General features: G+C 38.0%; 2 long non-coding RNA genes across 2 annotated transcripts in view; one reads left to right on the top strand and one right to left on the bottom strand.

The window, feature by feature from the left end:
* LOC119231114 (uncharacterized) overlaps positions 1–2,022 on the bottom strand; it is a 52,659-nt gene extending 50,637 nt beyond the window's left edge. Inside the window, exon 1 of the long non-coding RNA XR_008549677.1 lies at positions 1,858–2,022. This is a non-coding gene — a long non-coding RNA (uncharacterized LOC119231114). The remainder of the gene's footprint in view (positions 1–1,857) is intronic.
* Positions 2,023–2,136: 114 nt separating this feature from the next.
* LOC129144825 (uncharacterized) overlaps positions 2,137–20,122 on the top strand; it is a 35,696-nt gene continuing 17,710 nt past the window's right edge. Inside the window, exon 1 of the long non-coding RNA XR_008549525.1 lies at positions 2,137–2,388. This is a non-coding gene — a long non-coding RNA (uncharacterized LOC129144825). The remainder of the gene's footprint in view (positions 2,389–20,122) is intronic.

The raw sequence follows: 20,122 nt of genomic DNA, 5'->3' as shown, positions 1-20,122 counted from the left end.
AGCATTTACTGATATGACCCCCAAAAGGCTATTTTTATGTAGAGACAACTGCTCCAAATGTCCCCAGATTTGTTTTTGTCATTATGCAAAGGAACACATGAAAGAAACTTGTGAGTCCTTGGTGCTTTGGAACATTTACTGATGTCAATAAGCCTTGCTGGAGGATGAGCTTCAAACAAGCAGTCGTACTCAGAAGGCAAAGACTTTGTCATGACCAGATGCTTTTGAACATGTGAATTAATCTTGCATTACTGCATGGATGATTGATGTTTTTACTCTGAAAGCACTGGGGCCTCTGTGAAATTTTTGAGATCCAGTGATATTGGGACAATGATAACCTTGGCACCATTGATTTTTCTGTGAATTGGGTTCATGTTGCAATGTGTCTTGTCAAAATGTATCCTCTAGCAATACCCTATGCCATATTAGAAAAATCTGCAAGATTTTCTCTGTTCAGACCACAAAACCTCAACGACTAAGAGAGAAAATACTCCAGTGGTGAATTTTTCTTCTGTCTCTGCTACATGTATTTTTAGCAAAGTAATCAGCATTAAGCTACTTGGCTGAGTATATATTTGACCAGTATTCATTTTTGCAGAGACCAAAGTTGTTTTCTATTTTAATTAAGATTTCCTGGGCTGACGGGAAATTTCAGACAAAGTTGGTTTAAGTAATTAGGAAATTTTTTGGGTTGGGAAAATGGAAATGTAGAGGAGCATTGAGCTTTAGGTGAGGCTGTGTCCAGGCTCCAATTGTGATGATAGAACCACATCTTTCTCTATCCTGCTCTGTGTTGTCTTCATTGTTAAAATTCTTTCAGGGCATCCACAAAGGTGATCATGGGCAGTTTTGAATTAAATGTTGCCAGTTTAAGTTGGAAAGAGAATGGACTTTCCCTGGTATTTCAACAAGCCTTCCATGACTGATGAGCTCAGTTCAGGTCTATGTCACCTTGCAAGGAAGGAAAAAGCAGAGCAAACTGGAGTGTGTGTATAGGGTGTGACTCACTTGAGCCTTCTGATGCAATTTATGTGACTAGGCAAATACATCAGCTCAGGGCTGAAGTTAAATTCACATAAAAGAAATGCAAAGTCAATATCAAAGTATATTATGCAAAGCAAAATTATTACAGAAGTTGAGTAGCAAACATAATTGTCCACTGCAGATACAAAATAACAATAACTTAAAACTATTATTTACATCCCATTTATAGTTTTGTTTTCCATTACTTTTTCATAATAAAAAAGTTTGAAAATATTTGTGGAGAATGAAAGAATGGTAAATGAAATCCCTGTATCACACCATATACTAAACAGAAATCCTCGATAGATTAATAATTTAAGTATAAAATGAACCTTGTAAAGTGTGTAGAAGAAGAGATATATATATAATATATGATATATTACGTATATATTTATATATACAATCTTGTGCTCAGGAAGATCTTTCACCATGAGCCACTTTTGACAAAGTTCACAAAGGGAAATAAGTAACAGAGATTTTCCTCTCTTTTTCTGCAAAAAACCCATAAATACTCAAACCCAATAAATATACAGCTTGTTGAGTTACTATAAGGTGAACATACTTACAACCACCATATTTAGGTATAGAAACAGAACTTTGCCATTCACTCCAAGTCCCTCCTTCCTACATAATATAGCTGCTCTCCTGATTTTTATGTAAGTTCCTTCTTTGAGTAAATTTATAGTTTTATCACCCAAGTATGCATCTTAAACACAATAGCTTAATTTTTCCCATTAAAAAAGATATGTCTTAAATCTCCTTTTGAGGTTTCCTTTCATCCCTTTCTTTCCCTTATCATTCACTTGTTAAAATCTCCAGGCCACTGAAACTCACCTTCCCAGAGTGCTCTGTGCAATCTTGTGATGTATATGACTATATATATTGTCATTCAGATGACCAAAATATGTTTCCCATACATATTTGGTCTTCATCCATAGTTTCTGACTCATAGCTCCCAAAAGTCTTGGAATTTCCTAAGAGTGAAGAGTGTTAAATGTGCCTTTTGTTATGTAATGAGGCAACTTTTTGGGAAGCACCTAAGAATAGAGGCTGGTTGTCAGGGGAACCAGCTTTGTGATTAGAGGTTTGGAATTTCCAGTTCCACTGCCCACTCCCATCCTTGACCTGGAGGGATGGGAGAGGTGCTGGAGGTTGAGATCAATAGCCAACGGGCAATCAGTTAATCACTATGCCTGTGCAATGAAGTCTGTATAAAAACCCAAGAGAAGAGGGCTTCAGAAAGCTTCTGAGTTGGTGAATGTGTGGAGATTTGGGGAGAATGGTGTGCCTGGAGAGGACATGGAAGTGCCACGCCTTCTCCCATACCTTTCCTCGTATATCTCTTCTATCTAGCTGTTCCTGAAGGTAATAAATAAGTTGTTCCTTTGTAATAAATAAGTGATCTGGTAAGTAAATGGGTTCCCTGAGTTCTGTGAGCCTCTCTAGTAAATTTACCATACTTGAGGAGGGTTCCTGGGAAACATTGATAAATAGCCAGTCGGTCAGAAGCACAAGTAACAACCTGGGCTTGTGACTGACACGTGAATTCTGAGGGGATGTCATGGGAAAACCCAGTCTGCATCTAGTTGGTTAAAAGCCCAGGTGGTAGCCTGGACTTGTGGTTGGTGTCTGAAGTGAAGCATGGGCTTGGGAGAGTGAGCTCTTCACCTGTTAATGTGATGCTGCCACCTCTAGATATATAGTGTCAGAAATGAGTTAAATGGGCATTTTACAGTCTATTTCAAATCAATATCTTATCACTTCAAGTATAATATAGAAATTTTATCACTACATAGGTCTCTTTCTCTGCCCGTCTTTATGGTGTACCTATCTGCTACATCATTCATTCTGCATCATCATTACACCATTCATTGAAAACCCCATCAGGTGATACTTTGATTTTTGCTTTTAACTGTCAAACATATTTTAAAGAACACAAGAAGAGAAAAATCCTCTATTATATTTGCACAAATATTTACTCTTTCTGTTCTTTCACTGAGTTTTTGATTTTTAAAAACCTCCTTCTTTCCCCTTCTGTTTCATCATCTGAACACTATGTTTTGTTTATCCGTTTGTTCTCTCTGGGTTCCTATTATCTTAAATTTTGATTTTTTTAAAGTTTATACATCTAGTCTGAGTTTTGGCACCTCAATTCTGAATACATCTATTTCTGGTTTATCTTATTCTTTCATGGTCTTATACAATGTGCTTAATACCTTTCATTTTTTCTTTTGAAATGGAGCTATTACAGTTTTGATATGTTTTAAGGCATGTCTTTTGGCACAATTTCATTGTCTGTAGGGATATTATTTGAGTCCTTATTATCTTTCATCTTGTAATAAATTTTTGTGGGATGGTTTCTGCTTCCAGACACAATTTAGTAACTAGTACTGGACTAGTCTCCCTACAATTAAACAACTATAAAATTGTTACAAAATACATGAGGCAACTGTTTTGAGGCAGTGAAAAGAGGCAATTGCTAAGAAAAGGGAAACCAGTAGGATGTACCCTATAATTGCCTGACTTTTTTCTTTTGGACAATTTCCTGACTAAAGCACAGAGAGCTGGATTCTGAACAGAACCTAGTATTATTCTGAGCTGAACAGGAAGATATTAGCATTTAGAACAGATGAAGTGGTTGGAGTCTGTGGGATAGGACAACAGAGGGAAGAAGCTTCATAGAGAAGCAGTCCCAGAAGTCTGTGCAGAGGACTTTCCCTTGAATTTGTGGCTGAATGTCATCCTACACTTACGATAGTGAGTCCTTCCAGGGCTCAATGGATCCTTTGGGGCTGAGCTAGAACAGATTCTGGAGGTTAAGTAATACTGGGGGAAGAGCAGTGCCAGCGTATGTGAGAGTTGTGGCTCTAACAAAGTAGAGTGATTTCTTTAATAATTCATGAATATCTTGGCATGGAGCTGAAATGCCAAAAAACACTATGCTTCAAGCATAAAAATTAAGTTTTAAAACAAAAGTTATTCTGGATCCACCCTAACAAAACCTACCATCAAATCCAAACAGAATCTGATGAGTGATCTTACCAAGTTACATCTTTTAGAGTACTTTTTTCAGAGTACTTTATCATCCATGATAGCCAGTATTTCATTAAAAATTTTTGATTATTTTTTTACAAAAGGAAAATATTGTTAAAATAATAGAGTCAAATATGTTCAAAGAATTAAAGGAAAACATGGTATCAAAGAATGGAAAAGATAGGGCATTCTAGAAAAAAAAGGTGGAAAATACAAAAACCATAAAAACCACTTGGAAATTCTAGAATTGAAAAGTACAAAAGAAATTTTAAACGTACTGGATGGACTTAATAGTACATTAAAGATGGAAAAATAAACAGTAAACCTGAAGGCAGAGCAACAGAAATTATTCAATCTGAAGAAAAAAAAATTACGAGCGATGGGCAAACCTGAGCAAATTAGAGAACATAGGATGATTTGATGCAAGAGTAATGGGCCATCTGGAAAAAAAAAGTGAGAGTAGGGTTTGAAAAATACTTTCAAATGTACTGGAAAATATTGAAAAATTTTAAGAAACAATGGACAAACACTTTAAAAAATTGATGAAAAACACCAATTTATAGATCTAAGAAATTCAGCAAAGTCCAAGAAATGTAAAAGTATTGGCACATACCTTATCTTGGTTATTCTACAAAAAACCAAAGGTAAAGGAAATACTTTGGAAGTAGTAGAGTGATAATGGAGGTGTGGAACATTCTACACACAAAGGAATAATGATAAATATAACCATTGACTTCTGACCAAATGCAAGGAGATTGGAAGACAATGGTATAGCATATATTTCACACTGAAGAAAAGTAATTATCAACCTAGAATTAGATATCCAGAAAAAAACTCTTTAAAATGAGTAAAATGGACACATTTTTAGATAAGTGAAATCTGAGAGCATTACTTAAAGTAAATATGCTTCATGAGAAGCTAAACTATGTCTTTCAAACTGAAGGGAAATATACTGAAATTGGAAACTATACAAAAAATGATGGAAAGTACTGGAAAATTACATGAGTATAGCAATATAAAATACCATTTTCCTCTTAATTTCCTTAAATAACTGGTTAAATTAAAATATTCTATAAAGTGATTATATATATATACACATATATACTATGTGCATATATTAACGGTTATATATAAATAAAATTTATATGATTTTACCAAAATGGGGGAATGTAAAGGAATTGTGCTGTATGAATATATTACATTTGTGAAGTGACAATTGAAAGCATAAAGTCAGAAGTGTCTTAGGTTAACTGAACAAACAAAAGAATTAAGGAGGAGGCATGAAGTGTCAAGAATAAAGTGTGAAGAGGTACAATAGTCATTCTAAATAGAAGCTAAGATGATAATGCCTATAGTTAGCACTAGAGTAATAAATACAAAAAGAAGTGTACCAAAGATAGCAGTAAAGGAAGTACAATTTAACATTAAAATTTATTTAATTAACCCAAAAGAAAAAAAGCAAAAGAAAACACCAAATAAACAAAAACAACAAAAAGAATTAAAAGAAGAAAGTACAAGTGGAAGGGAAATAGCAAGATGGTAGACTTAAATTCACACACCAATAACTACATTAAGTGTAAATGTATTAAATTTCCCCAATTAAAAGACAGATATTGAACAAATGAATGAAAAAGGAAAACCTAACTAGAATGTCTCAAAAGGCAAATTTTAAATATAAAAACAAGGGTAAGATAAGAGGAAAAAGCAGACAGAAGATATGCTGTGAAATCTGTCAATCTAATAAAGCTGGTGCAATATGATTGCTCCAAAATCCTAAGGTTCTACACTGGGATTCACCTCTAGAGCCCTGTCAAAGGCTCAAACAGTATTCCTAGCTGTCACTAACACTTCAAGCAACAGAGGATCAGTTGGACCACATGGACCATATGGAAAAGTAGCTTGGGCACCTGCTAGACTTACTACAGAGTGTTCTTTTGATCTGGGTGACTCAAAACTAGCAGTCTTCAGTGAGCTGAACTAGCAGCTTATGTGACCCAGAGTAACACACCCACGTGAGGAATACATTGCCTCCAGAGGTCTGCTAGGCATTACGCTCTGTTTTTGGTTTTTTTTTTTTTTTTTTTTGGCTCTAAGAAGAGATAGATACAACTGTTCAAGTCATACTCTATGGTACTCTGTTGTGGAAGCCTGGGATGTGTCCAGTCTCTGCTGGGTTCTTGAGGTCCTTCTGAGCCCAAGTCCTTCATACCCAAGTCTGTTGCTGCCCCTTTCTTTGGGCACATACACCATTCTGGAAAGATCTTGCATTTGCTTATTGTTTGTACTCAGATCTTTGTATTTGGGACTCCGAGGGGAATCCTTGCCACTTAGTTTTATGAAAATGTTGTCCGTAGGTTTTTGCTTTGGCAGCTCAGTAATTTTTATGTAGGTATTCAGAGACATTCAAAATTATGATCCTGGGGCCCCCCTGGTGGCGCAGCAGTTGAGCGCTGGGTTGTGAAGCTGCCCGCAGCCTCTGCAGCGCCAGTTCAATCCCTGGCCGCGCCCTGGCCACCAGAGGAGGGTCCCACATGGCGCGCAGACCTCTCCTGCCGCCCGCTGCTCCCCTCAGCAGTGTACTTCGGTCCTTCTGCCTGCTCTGCTCCCCGCTCTGGCTCTGGTGAATTCTCTCCCCCTCCCGCGCTTCTGACTGTACCCAGTGCTTGTATAAACAAATAAATAAATCTTTAAAAAAAAATTATGATCCTGCCCCTGCCATATTCCCAGCTCCTCAACACTCTTTTCACTCTAAATTTTTAATTAAAACATAGACATCTCTTCCTGGTTAAAAGCACTAAATCACAAATTGGGGAAAATAGATTTTACTTATGATATATAAAGTATTAATTTTCTTTTAAAAGGGTACAATTGAAAAAATAAGAAAATATGTACTCTCCATTAGAAAAATGACAATTTGTAATGGTCCAAACTATGAAAAATATAAAGGTATTTCTCACTACTTATCAAAGACATGAAAATCAAAATATACATGAGTATAACTATATATATATATATATATATATATATATATATATATATATATCTTCTGAGGAGAGATTTGGATAATGTGATAGAAGCTATGGATGAATTTGCTTAACTGGAAATCTTTGTGAATTTATTACATATATATGTTTCTTAAAAGTGTGTGTGTGTGTGTGTGTGTGTAGGTAGAAGGCTAGAGAAGCAAGTGCACTTTGTATTTGGCCAGGGGAAAGTATAAACTGAACAACCCACTGTACAGCTGTTTTGGAAATACAAAGTTTACAAATTTACATATGCTTTGATCTCGCAATTACAATTTTATGATTTGGCCACATAACTGCTACAAATGGAAAAGAACACATGTTGTTTAGTAAAAAGAATAATAGAATGCTACTCTTAGTTTTCTCTTCATCCAGAGATTTCTATCTTAAACACACAATTGATGACAAGTTTGTGTTTGACGGATTAGGATGTGCTATTTACTTGGTCAGGCAGGGGGAGGTCCATGTTTCATTTCCCTTTCTCTCGACTTTTCTCTGGCCCTAGGCTCCTGCTTTACTCCCATCTCAAACCAAGCATATCACCAACACATACCTCATCCATGTGAAAGGATCTATCCTTCCACTTCCAGAAGATTAACTTAAAGCATAAATCCTTTGTTTTTCTGAAAGTGGACAGTGGTATTACCTCTGAAATGATGTTGTGCCATTTTTTGTGTGTTCTAAACTGGAATTATATAGTCCATGGAGCTGCAAATAATAATCCTAGAGTTGTAACAATTTACCAAGCAAGAGCTAACACAGAAATACAGTACAGTGAAAAATGTCAGGTAGAATACTACAGCAGAAACAAAAAATATCTTCTATTTTAAGGACCATTGCTTCATTTCTTAATTTTTTTTGTTTGATCCAGAATTGATTTTCTGGGTAATGATAACTCATCATTCCCCTATGGTGTGGGGTAGAGATGTGACCATTTTTCTCATGGATACTTTTATCTGACATGCTTTATGCCCATCCGTTTCAGACAGTAGAACAGTAAACATCCCTCACTTCTCTCTTTTCTATAGTCCAGAGTGTCCTAATGGAGTAGCTCTTAATAAGGAAGTGGCCTGAACTACTCATTCATGAAGGAATGGTCATTGGCAAGATCAGTGGTTTCTGACATTGAACAATGAGGACTGTGAATTTGAGCCTTAAGGATGAGTTTTGCTCTGTAAACAATTTTGTTCACAACCCATAGCTCAGGCTTTGTCTCAAGTTTATTACTATAATTGACACTGCCAGGGTTTGGAGGACTCAGGACTAACTTGTTTCTCCTTTGGAAAGCAAACAGCACCTCCCAACCATGAGCTACTTTCCTCCTCTTTTGTTTAAGGCACAACTGATTAGAGTAGGACATTGTCCAGAGAAACAAAAACCCAGAAGCTCTGCAGTGGGCAACCCGAACCTCAAGTATCATATCTTCCAATCTTGTTCCCCGCACTGACAAAACTACAAAGGATATACTTTCTGCCTTTAAATTCCTGAGACCTTTAAAAAATTCAGCCAACTTTTAACTACCTTGTTGTAAAATCTGACGTTAAACCACCACCAAAAAGTTTGAATTACACAAGTTTCCATAAAAGCATTTTTCTCACCAAACATTCATTTTATTATCCTTTTTATGGGAGGACTGAAATAGTCAGATCTCAGGACCTGCCTGCCATTTGGCCAGAACAGTTAGTGACCCAGGTCAAGGTTTATGCTGACAATTGAGCACACACAGTTCTTGAAAAGCACTTCTCTCAGAGGTTTACCTTTGGGCAATGCATCCCTTGAAGGGAAAGGTTAATATCTGACTTAGGGATGATGGATGCAAGGGTAGTACTATACCAGAATGTATCCAGTGGTTATTACGAGGAAGCAAAGCAGGCAGTGATGTGAATGTAGGCATGAGGCATGGGTCAGAACACAGGGGAGGTGAGGGTGTGCAGACATACATCCTGAGAGGGAGTTCATTTATAGCTCAATGTAAGGGGGTGAATATGTTTAAGAAGAAGTGAATGAATAACCCCTTGTGCCAACACCAGACACAAGCCACGCTACACTTTCTCACTTACAGTCTATGGACCCAGAGTGGTGGCTCAGAGTTTTCTCCCATCTGCTGGCTCTGGCTGGCATGTTATCATGTACTGTAGAGCTTTCAAGAAGGATCAGGCCTTCTTTATCTATCTCTTGATAAAAATCTATGACAAGTATCTACTATAGGTGTCCATAGGCTGCTTAAAAACAGCAACAAAAAAAAATGCTTCATGTCATCATTTTAAGTGGGATCTGTTGAATCAGACTTTAAGGAATCAGCTGTAAGAATTTTGGTTTCTAACTTACAGATATTACAACAACATCTGACCTTTCCAGCAATATTTTCCTTTCCTTTCTTTTTCATTTGGGTTCCACAAACAGGTAGTTTGGTTTCTGAAGGGAGTGTATCTCTTCTTGATAGATAAATGTGCATTTGTAAAGATGCAAAATTTAGAACAGGGCTAAAAATTTCTGAGAATTCCAAGAGTCAAAATGAAAAATCGGAAGTTTTACTACTTTCTGAAACTCTTTAAAAGATATAAATCTTTGGAAATAAATGATTTAGGTCACTGAGACATCAAAGTAACTGGTGAGTGAAAAAAAAAACATGGACTAAAAACTCATAAAGGTGTTTGAAAATTCAAAGAAATATTATTCATGCCAGATATTTATCTTTATATACATTAAAAGCAATAATAAAACCCTAGCAGCTGAATTATTATTGGAAAATAGTCAAATTTGTGTTTTTCCACAATTCCAGAGACCCCAAAATTCTAAATGCAAAGAATTGATTGTTTCTAATATTGTCAAATGACTTGTTTTTCTCTCTTTCAAAAAATATTTGATTATCTCTATGACAAGGAAATTTCTAAATATTGGGGATCTAGAATCAGGTATGATCTTGATAGTAACCAATCACACAAATAAACAGGAACAAATAGTCATAGTTGTGATGAGCAAGCTGTGAGAGCAGCACAAGCATTATGGAGGTCTGGGGGCTTGCGGGGAGTGGAACCTAGAAGGCAGGTCAGAGAAGACCTGCATAGAAATGCAAGTTCTTGCAAGCTGCTTTAAAGAGCACCATAAACTGAGAGGCTTATGCACAACAGACATTTGTTTCTTACAGTTCTGGAGGCGGGGAGGCCCAAGATCAAATTGCCAGCAGATTCAGTGCCTCGTAAGAACCTACTGTCTTCCCAGCCTTCTTATGGTGTCCTCACATGGCAGGAGGGGGAAGGGAGCCTCCTGTCTCTTGCTAAGCACTAGCCCCATTCAGGAAGATTCCAGCCTCATGACCTATCACCTCTCAAAAACCCTACCACCTAATACCATCACGTTGGGTGTTAGGATTTGACAAATGACTTCAGTTGGGACATAAACATTTAAACATTTGGTCTAAAGCGATGTGCCACTTAAATAGGGATCTTAAGGGAGTCGGGTTACTAGGGTGAGGGTTGCTGAGGAGGGGAGCATGGAGAAGTCCAGGCAGAGGGACTGGCACATGCACATTCTGAGTTTAGAAGGAAAATGTCATGTTGGGGTGACAAATGAAATAAATGAGTGGCTTGCAGAGTGAGAGTGGAGGGAAGATCAAGATGAAACAAGAAAGGTGTTTTCAGTCGAGTAAGGCTCTATGAACTACATTAAGATCTTTTGCTTTCATCTAATGCCTAGGAAACACATGTTTACAGAGGTTTAATGAGAAAAACTTTCCAGCTATAAATTTAACTTTAATTTTCCTACATGCAAAGAAGCATAGGACTTAATCCTATTTATTAATTCTATTCTAAGTTTTATGAAAGCCAGTTGGTAAGGTGGAGAGGGGAAACGTATTTAAAAGGACATTGTGTAAGCTATGACTCATTCTCCCCCCAATGGATAAACCATTTCATCATCTACATTGTAGATTTATCTGGAATGATGCCAATTCTTTTTTTTTATAGTCAATTTTTTTCAGGTGTTCATTCTTTTATTTTACTTTTTTAATTTTATATACCTTTACATCATTTTTCCTTTTTGTGCAATGTATGTATTTTCATCTTGGTTATATTCCCTGTAAAATTCCCCCCCCTCCCCTTGTTTTGATTCTAATCCCTTCTTGCCCCGGTAGTATGTCTCTGGTTGCCTGTTGATTTTGATTTTTACTTTTTTATAATTAGTCTTTTTCCTGATCCTTTATTTATATTTTCTAGATTCCTGCTATGAGTGAGACCATCCAGTATTTTTCTTTTTCTTTCTGGCTTATTTTACTGAGACTGATCCCTTCCAATTCCATCCATGTTGCTGCAAAATGATCCCAATTCTTTAGGAATAGTTGCAAACCTGCATAGAATATGGTAAGTTTGGGGAATTATTGTAGCCTGTGACCCAAATTGTGAAGAATCTAGAATCTAGACCAAAGTCTGTTTAAATTCATTGTAGTTAGCTACAATGAAAGAAAAAAAAAAGGGAGAAGTGGAGGAAAAAGTTTTTCTTTTTGTTTTCCAGTATAGAGTCTTTATTTTGTGGTGTTTGCCAAAACTCTAGTTAGTGAAGATGTTCAATTGTGCTCTTGGGTGTGGGGTGGTACCAGGTACTTTGGTTATCCCAGTCTTAGGATGCAAGTAGTCACCTCTTGTGGGAGGAGATGCAGGTGATTCAACTCAGCTCTTCCCCACTAATTTGGGCTCCAGTGTTCCATATTGAGAGCTTTTGGTACAGGCTACTAATCATCACTCTGACCCCTGCTTTCATAATTCTCCAATAATACACTCTCAGTCCTAAACTTCAAGTCTGTGCACCCCTTATCTAGCACAGTGCTGGATTTTCAAAGTCCCCGATGTGAGTATGTGCCCCCGCACCCACAACTGGTAGTTGTGCTCCACATAGAAGCTTTTCCTCCTGCTCCTGGATCAGCCCAGCCCCACTTAGACACAGTTCACTTAGAGTTTTTCCTCCCTGTTTTTGTTGGGCCTTTGCTCCTGATGTGTGCTCTAGTTGTCCTCTTATCTCTCAGGAGTCATTGACTTTGTTCTGCTGCAATTTAATCATGAGTGTATGAAGAAGGCAGGTCCAGTGTCTTCACTCTTGCCCAGTGTTGCTGGACTCTCTCTTCTGACAGTTTTATAGTTTTAGCTCTAATATACAGGTCTTTGGCCCACTATGCATTCATTTTTATATGTCCTGTTTTGTGAAGGCCCAACTCCATACTTTTGAAGTGGCTCTCTGTCCCAACAGAAATTGCTTCTTCCACTCCCCCCTTCCCATTTAATTGCTGTGGCACTCTTGTCAAAAATCAATTGAGGGCCTCCCTGGTGGCACAAGGGGTCAAGATGCAACCTATGAAGCTGCAGCATGAGTTCGATCCCTGGCCAGGGAGCTACCCACATGGTGCAGCAGACCTCTCCTGTTTCTCCTGCTCCTCCCCTCAGCAGTGTATTTCAGTAAATCCACCTGTTCTGCTCCCTACTTTGTCTCTGGTGAATCCTCTCACCTCCACCCCACCCCCACCCCCAACACCTCTGGCCTATACCCAGTTCTTGTATGCATAAATAAACAAATCTTGAAAAAAATCAATTGACCATAAGTATGAGGGTTAGTTTATAGACTTACAATTTTACTCCATTGATCTATGTGCTTACAGCAGTAACAGTGTCCTGACTAGCTTTTAAGTAAAACTCAGAATTGAGAAATATGAGCACTCCAACCTTACTCCTCTTCATTTTTTGAATTTATGAATGAATTTTAGGATTAGTTTATCCATTTCTATAACACTGTCAGATGGGAATTTGATAGGGATTGCATCCAATCAATTTATAGTTCAAGTTGGGAAGTAATGCTACTTCAAGTCTCTGATTTCTAAACATGGGTGGTTTTCTATTTATTGAGGTCTTTCATTTTTTTAACCATGCTTTTGTAGTTTGCAGTTAGCAAGATACTTTTTTGTATTTTTTCTGTTAAATTTACTCCAAAGTATTTTATTTATTTTAATGCTTACTATAAATAGAAATGTTTTTCTTAATTTTATTTTCAGTTTATTCATTGCTACTATATAGATTGCTTTGGTATCTACATATGAATAAAAGTATGCATATAATTAAGTAAAGTATATAAATATACATATATATCTTGTATTATATATACATCTTGTATTCTGCAACCTTGTTAAGTTTTTTTTTATAATTTATAATAGATTTTTAGTGGATTGCTTAGGGCTTCCTATTTACAAAATCATTTCCTCTGAGAATAATGTTTTACTTACTTCTTGACAATCTAGATGCTTTTTATTTCATTTTTGAATGAAATTGTCTTGGTTAGCATATCTGGTACAATGTTAAATAAAATTGGTGAGTATAAATTGTCACACATTCCTAATTTCGGGGGAAGGACTCAGCCTTCCATCCTTAAGTGTGATGTTACCTGTAAGTTTTTCATATATTCACCTTAAGTTCAAGAAGTTACCTGCTATTCCTAGTTCATTTAGTATTTTTATCAAGAAGAAGCATTATGTCAATGCTTTTTCTATGTCTATTGAGACGTGTTGTGAAATTTTTAACTCAGTCGTTCCATTGGGTTTCTTTGAGATTAGTTTAAATGGCATGAACTCAATCCAGACTCATGCCTGATACTGACAGGGTGAATATTTGAGGATGAATAAAAAAAAAATACAACCACCTAATTTACATGAGCCACATTATAAGCAATATCCTACACTAGAAAATCAGATACAATAGTGTTTCAAAAGCATAATACACTAGGACTCAGGATGCTAGAATAGTAAGAAAACTTACTAGCTTTGTCTTTTTTTTTTTTACTAATATTATCTTTTATTTGTATGAGTAAAAGGAAAAAGATCTTAATATATATGATAAAGAGATATTTGGTCAAATTTACATTTATAATAATTATACACATTACAATACTGAAAACATCTAAGTATTTTACTTAGCACTAAAGCACTAGAGTCATTTTATTAAAATCATTTTCACTAGCCCTTATTAAATATTGTTCTGAAAAATCTCAAAACATGCAATTACACATGAAAGGAATGTGTAAATATTGGAAAAGGAAACAAAAGTATAATTTTCACATGTTAATTATCTATCCCTATAAGCCAAGGGTCAACTGGGAAACTGCCAGAGTAAGAGCTCCTCTTCAAATACAAAATAGAATACTTCTTCCATATGTTAACCATATAAAAAAGGGAGAAAACAATGACCAAATGCATTTATAATGGGTGACATGACAAACAAAATAATATTCTGTGAAAGAGGGAGATGTGAGTACCGGTACTAATACCTGTCTAAATGGTCCAAGCTAAGTTAAATAACACAAAACCTTTATCAGCACCGAAGCTGAGAGACACGTCAAACACAGGCCTCAGTCTTGGCAGAATTTTCCATACAACAGAGCAGATCAGACTACATTTTGAGAATTTACAAAAGCTGAGTTACAAGTCTTCTTTTCTAGAGAGAAGTGTATATGATAGTTTGGGAAATAAGCTGAGGAGATCCTGGAAGGCCACTAACAACTTCTAACTTGGAGATGCTAGTCCTGGCAGCAAATAGAGAGTGGGGCCCCTCTGTCTAGAGAGCCCCATTTTCTCTGCAGATAAATATTTTCAGGGATAGCAGCTGTCCCACAGACCTGAGAGCAAAGATGATGGGGCCACATGTCCCTGTGGGTCTCTCCCCAAGTGACCCATCACTCCCTTGAGCATTTGGCACTTTCTCTAAAACAGAGGTTTTGGTCCTCCATAGATGGAACTCACAGTGAAAAGGACATTTATGTGAAGACATAAAAAAGTAACCATAAGCAAAATGATAAATGACATGCTGAATATATTTACAACACAATTTAAAGTAGAGCTGATATTATCAATATTAATAGGCAACGACTCCTTGCAAATGAATTAAAAGATCATCCAGTAAAAATGTATCTGTTTACATAAGCAGATCTCTATAAAATGGGTTGGTTTAGGGGCCTCCCTGGTGGCACAAGGGGTTAAGCACTGCACTATGAAGCAATCTGCAGCCTCTGCACACAAGTTTGATCTCCGGCCAATAAGGGAACAACCCACATAGCGCAGAAGACCTCTCCTGTCTCGCCCGCTGCTCCCCTCAGCACTGTATTCCATTCAGTCTGCCTGTTCTGTTCCCTGCTCTGTCTCTGGTGAATCCTCTCACCTCCCACATCTCTGGCCTGTACCCCAGCTCTTGTATGCATAAATAAATAAATCTTTTTAAAAAATGGGTTGGTTTATATAAGCAGATTGCTATCTACATCTTTATGCAGTAAACACACACACACACACACATTCAATATACACAAGGACCACTATGTGAAAAGAGTGTCCTTCACTTGTAAGCAAAGATATTTAAGTGTAAACATGGAAATTCTTTTAGCCTGTCATTTGGCACATAATTTAAATATTAAAATACTGTAAACAGCATACATGTGACAGGGCCTCCCTGGTAGCCTAGGGGTTAAGTCTTAGCGCTATCACCCCTACAGCCTGAGTTCCATCCCTGGGCAGGGAGCTACCCACATGGTGAAGCAGACCTCTCCTGTGTCGCCCACTGCTTTCCTCAGCAGTGTATTTCAGTAGATCTGCCTGTTCTGCTCCCCACTCTGTCTCTGTTGTGTCCTCTTACCCCCCCCACACACACCTTTGCCTCTGGCTTTCAACCCAGTTGTAAAAGTAATTTAAAAAAAAAAAAAAAAAATATATATATATATATATATATATATATATGTGGCAGGTGAAGGAAAAATTTAAACAACTTACTTGGAGGGCAGTTTGACAAATATCTCAGAAGTCTTTCTTTCTTTCTTTTTTTTTACATTTTAAAAGGACAGGGTTATTAGGAAAAGGAGAAAGAAAAAGAGGCACCTGCATAGTCTCAGGTGGGAAGGAGAGCTATATCCCAGAAGTCTTTAAAATGCCCTTACCCTCACCCAGTAATTCCACTTTGGTAAATGGAATCATCACTATGTAGTGCAGGTTTGGTTACAGCAACGTCCACTCACTCAAGTGTAGTGTGATTTGCGCAGTGAAAATTTGGAAACCATTTACATTCCCAATAATATGAACTGACTTAAGAGGTTAGGGAACACCCATATAAGTATCAAGGAGTCATTATGAGATGGCAGGTGAATATTTGCTGTTCAAAGAGGAGTTCCGTGATAAATTCAAAATCCATCTTAAAACATTGCTTTATACACACATGCATATGAATGCCCAGCAATGTTAACATAGCATTGGTGACATATTTTTCCTGTTTATTTTTTAAAAAGCTTTATTTATTTATGCATACAAGAGCTGGGGTACAGGCCAGAGGTGTGGGGGGATGAGAAGATTCACCAAAGACAGAGTGGGGAGCAGAATAGGCGGATCTACTGAAATACACTGCTGAGGGGAGCAGTGGGCAAGACAGGAGAGGTCTGCTGGGCCATGTGGGTAGCTCCCTGGCAGGGGATTGAACTCATGCTGCAGAGGCTGTGGATAGCTTCACAGTGCTGAGATTTAACTCCTTGTGCCACCAGGGAGGCCCTTTTTCCTGTTTATTTTTAAATGCAAAAAAATAAAAATTTGTAAATTAGATAAAAATGGACGAAATGTCATTTAGGCAAAGGTGGACCAGGTGAAGAGTAAGCAGCTGGTTTTGAGGGGCCAATCCCAAGGATCCACTACAATCTATCCGAGTCCAAAAAAAAAAAAGAAAGTGTCAGTTGCCAGACCTGACTGAGGGAGGAATTTGTTTGGTTTGGACTTTATTCACTGTGTCAAGAGAACTATTTATTCTCTTCCTGAGTGGCCCTTCAAGCTCAAACAGAAAATAGGAAAGGCAGTCTACTGGATAATTCTCTGCTTGCTCAAATGCTTAGTGACTTCAGTCTGTTGCTTTATACTGTGGTGCCCATTGTTTGGACTGCAACCGAATCAACGCTGAACAATGCATCTAAACCAACAAAAATGAGGAGGTGCCAGCTCTAGATGGGGAGAGGCTTCCTGAATGATGGATGGGTCATTGTCTGCCTCTGAACGACAGCTAGGACAGCTGCGAAGGAAAGGCAGGGAGGGAAGGGGTGGAAGAGTTTAAGGGAGACTGGGTGGAGACCCTGATAAAACGTGAAATATAAAATCCTTGCAGATTGAGTATCACCACCAGTCACGACTAACCTTGCTTTGTGCAATAGGATGACAGAAGTTTTATAGACAGAAACATTGGCAGGGTTGGCTACAGATCTCATTGGGTAAACAAGAACATCAGACTTCTCTGGGATTTATAACACGAAGCATTTCACTTGTGTTCTCTTAAATCTTCACAATAGTATAGATAAAAGGGCAGATTTCTTTTCTCTTTATTTCAGATACCGCACCTGAGGCTTCAAATGTAAATGACTTAGTCTAGGTCATCTGTGTGTGAGAAAGATGTTTTCTAAAATCCTACAAAAGGTTGTTTCCATCTTTTCAACTCACTTGTTAACAGGAAGAGGACAGTTGTGTGGAGAGCTATGGATGTTTGAGGAAGGAAGTGGACATGGAAGGAGAATGATTTGGGAAGATGCTGTATTCGATTTGGGGGTGAAATAAATTTGCAGTGTTAGCTGCTGCTGCTTCACTCTAGTCCCTCAATTCAACATGTATTGACCCCTTATTATGTGCCAGAAATTGATCAGGAGCTTGCGGTTGTGCACATACATGCATGTCTGGGAGACAGAATGGCTTTCAAAATTGTCTCAAAACATTCCATTTCAATAATGTGAAATGGTGGTGTTTTCCTATCATTGCTAAAAGCATTCTTCCTAATCCAGATGTAGGTTTTAAACACAAACCATCTTATTTCTAAAGATAAATTGAAAGGCATTACTGACTGGAGACATTTCTACTAAGAGAAGTTTTCACTTTGTATTGTAAATTATAAAGAATTTCAGACAGATAGTGTAGGTGCAGTAACGTATCTCGTATGATTTACTGCTCACTAGGATTCATGAATGTTTATGTGACAGTTTTCTGGACGGCCAAATATGGAACCCATTGGCAGAGACCCTTAGCAATCACTCAGGGGGCTACTCAATTGTTAACAGCGAAGTGTCCAGAAGGACCGTCCTATGGAGGCTTGCGTTGTGGCTATAGCAGCGATTGTCATAATCATTTCCTCACATTGGAACTTACCTTGCATTCTGATGATGCCATTTGATTAGCATTTATAATAGAAATGTAGACAAGTCTATTCTTTACATAGATGGACATCTAGCATGAATGAGGGCTTGTGTGGGCATGAAAGGAACACTCAGAGACCTTGTTGAAATGATCTAGTGTTATTGGATTACTTGTGCAGAAATCCACCTCACTCTTTTCTCTGATTGGAACCCGGAGCTGAAGGCTGAGTGGGACTTTTCTTAATCTATCTTTGTGTCCTGTCATTAATACCAGTTGAAACTTCAGGACTCCTTTGTGGAGAATTTGATGTTCTTCATAGTTTGTTTTGTGTTTGGGTTTTTTTTTTTTTTTTTTTGACAAAAATTAAGGAAGAGTTGAAGTTTAGCAAGAGCTGGCATGCATCTTAGATGCACAACTAGGCCCTGGGTCTTTCCTTCCACTCCTTGTAGAATGCTTCACTTTTCTAGAATAGTCTCACAATGAGAAGTAGAATATATTATGTCCCTCTGAACCAAGCACAACTCAGAGAAGGAAGAGAAAAAAAAAGTGCTGCAAGGGTGAAACCCTTCGAAGGGTTCGTTATATAAGGGAGCTTATGGGACACAGAGCCCAGAATAATTGCTGTGCCACTGAGGTGGGTAAGACAGGCCTCCTGGGGTGGTAAAGGACAGCTTTCAGCCTCATAATAGAAGAGGAATGAAGCACAAACATCTGAGCTCCAACTGCTTGTGTTGTGGATTAGTCATATATTAGTGCATAATGAATGGCCCCAAAACTTGAGGCTTAGCACATCAATAAATATTTATCATCTCACACAGTTTCCGTGGATCACGAGTTCAGGAACAGCTTGGCTGGGTGGTCCTGGCTTGGGAGCTCTCCTGAAATTACAGTTTGTTATCAGTTGGGGCTGCATCATGTGATGACTTTAATGGAGCCAGAGGATTAATCCTTTCCAAAGCTAACTCACTCACATGGCTGGACCTTTGGGAAGGACATAGGAAGTCTGCATGGTCTGCTCTGTTTTCCTTATGGTTACTTAGGAAGAATACTCACAAGGATACTTGAGTATACTCTTGACATAGTGTTAGTTCCTGAGAAAACGACAGACAATGCAAATACCTACCCTTAGAAGTCATGGACCATCACATCCTTCATTGTTGGAGGATATTATACAAGAACTTGAATTCTAGGTAAAGAATATTGGATCCCATCTTGGAGCCTGTGGCTAGACCAAGTCACGTCCTTTGCAGTATTTCTTTTTATTGCCACCTACCTTCTGGGGATAAGTGGGAAAAACAAAGTCCAGAAGCTGGGGATATGTGGGAAAAATAAAGCCCAGTAACAGAGTCAGGATTTAGACTCAGGAACAGCTGCATCAAAGTCCAAGCCATGCCCATGACAGAGTGAGCTTTGGGGAAAGTGGCTGCTCGACATCAGCTGGGACTTTGGAGAAATGGCATGAGACAGAAAGTGTTCAATGTACTTTGTCTTCTCAGGGTTAATAAATGGGTCTACTACCAAAGCTAGTCAGTTTCTGTTTATGGCTTGAGACCATAGAGGAAGGGAGGAAGAGGAGCTGTCTGAGCAGATGACTTGGAATGAGCTGTGTGTTGGTGGGCAGGAAAGAGTGACTGGGAGTAAAGCAGAAATGATTAAACGTGTTGGAGCAAAGAGCCAGATGGTCCACTTGGCCAGTCTAGGGTAACTGTACTAGAAGGTAGGACCTGTGGTTACAGGGCTATAGGTGGATAGATGGCAGTCATGAGGAAAGTAGTTTCAATCTGATTGTGTTTAAGATTAAAGTGGGGGGCCTCCCCCGTGGCGCAGCGATTGAGCATTGGGTTGCGAAACTGCCTGCAGCCTCCACAACGCCGGT

Source organism: Talpa occidentalis, unplaced genomic scaffold (assembly GCF_014898055.3).
Source record: "Talpa occidentalis isolate TD23 unplaced genomic scaffold, MPIMG_talOcc4v2.1 talOcc4.7, whole genome shotgun sequence".
NCBI classification, from domain to species: domain Eukaryota; kingdom Metazoa; phylum Chordata; class Mammalia; order Eulipotyphla; family Talpidae; genus Talpa; species Talpa occidentalis.
This window is presented reverse-complemented; position numbering and strand designations above follow the sequence as displayed.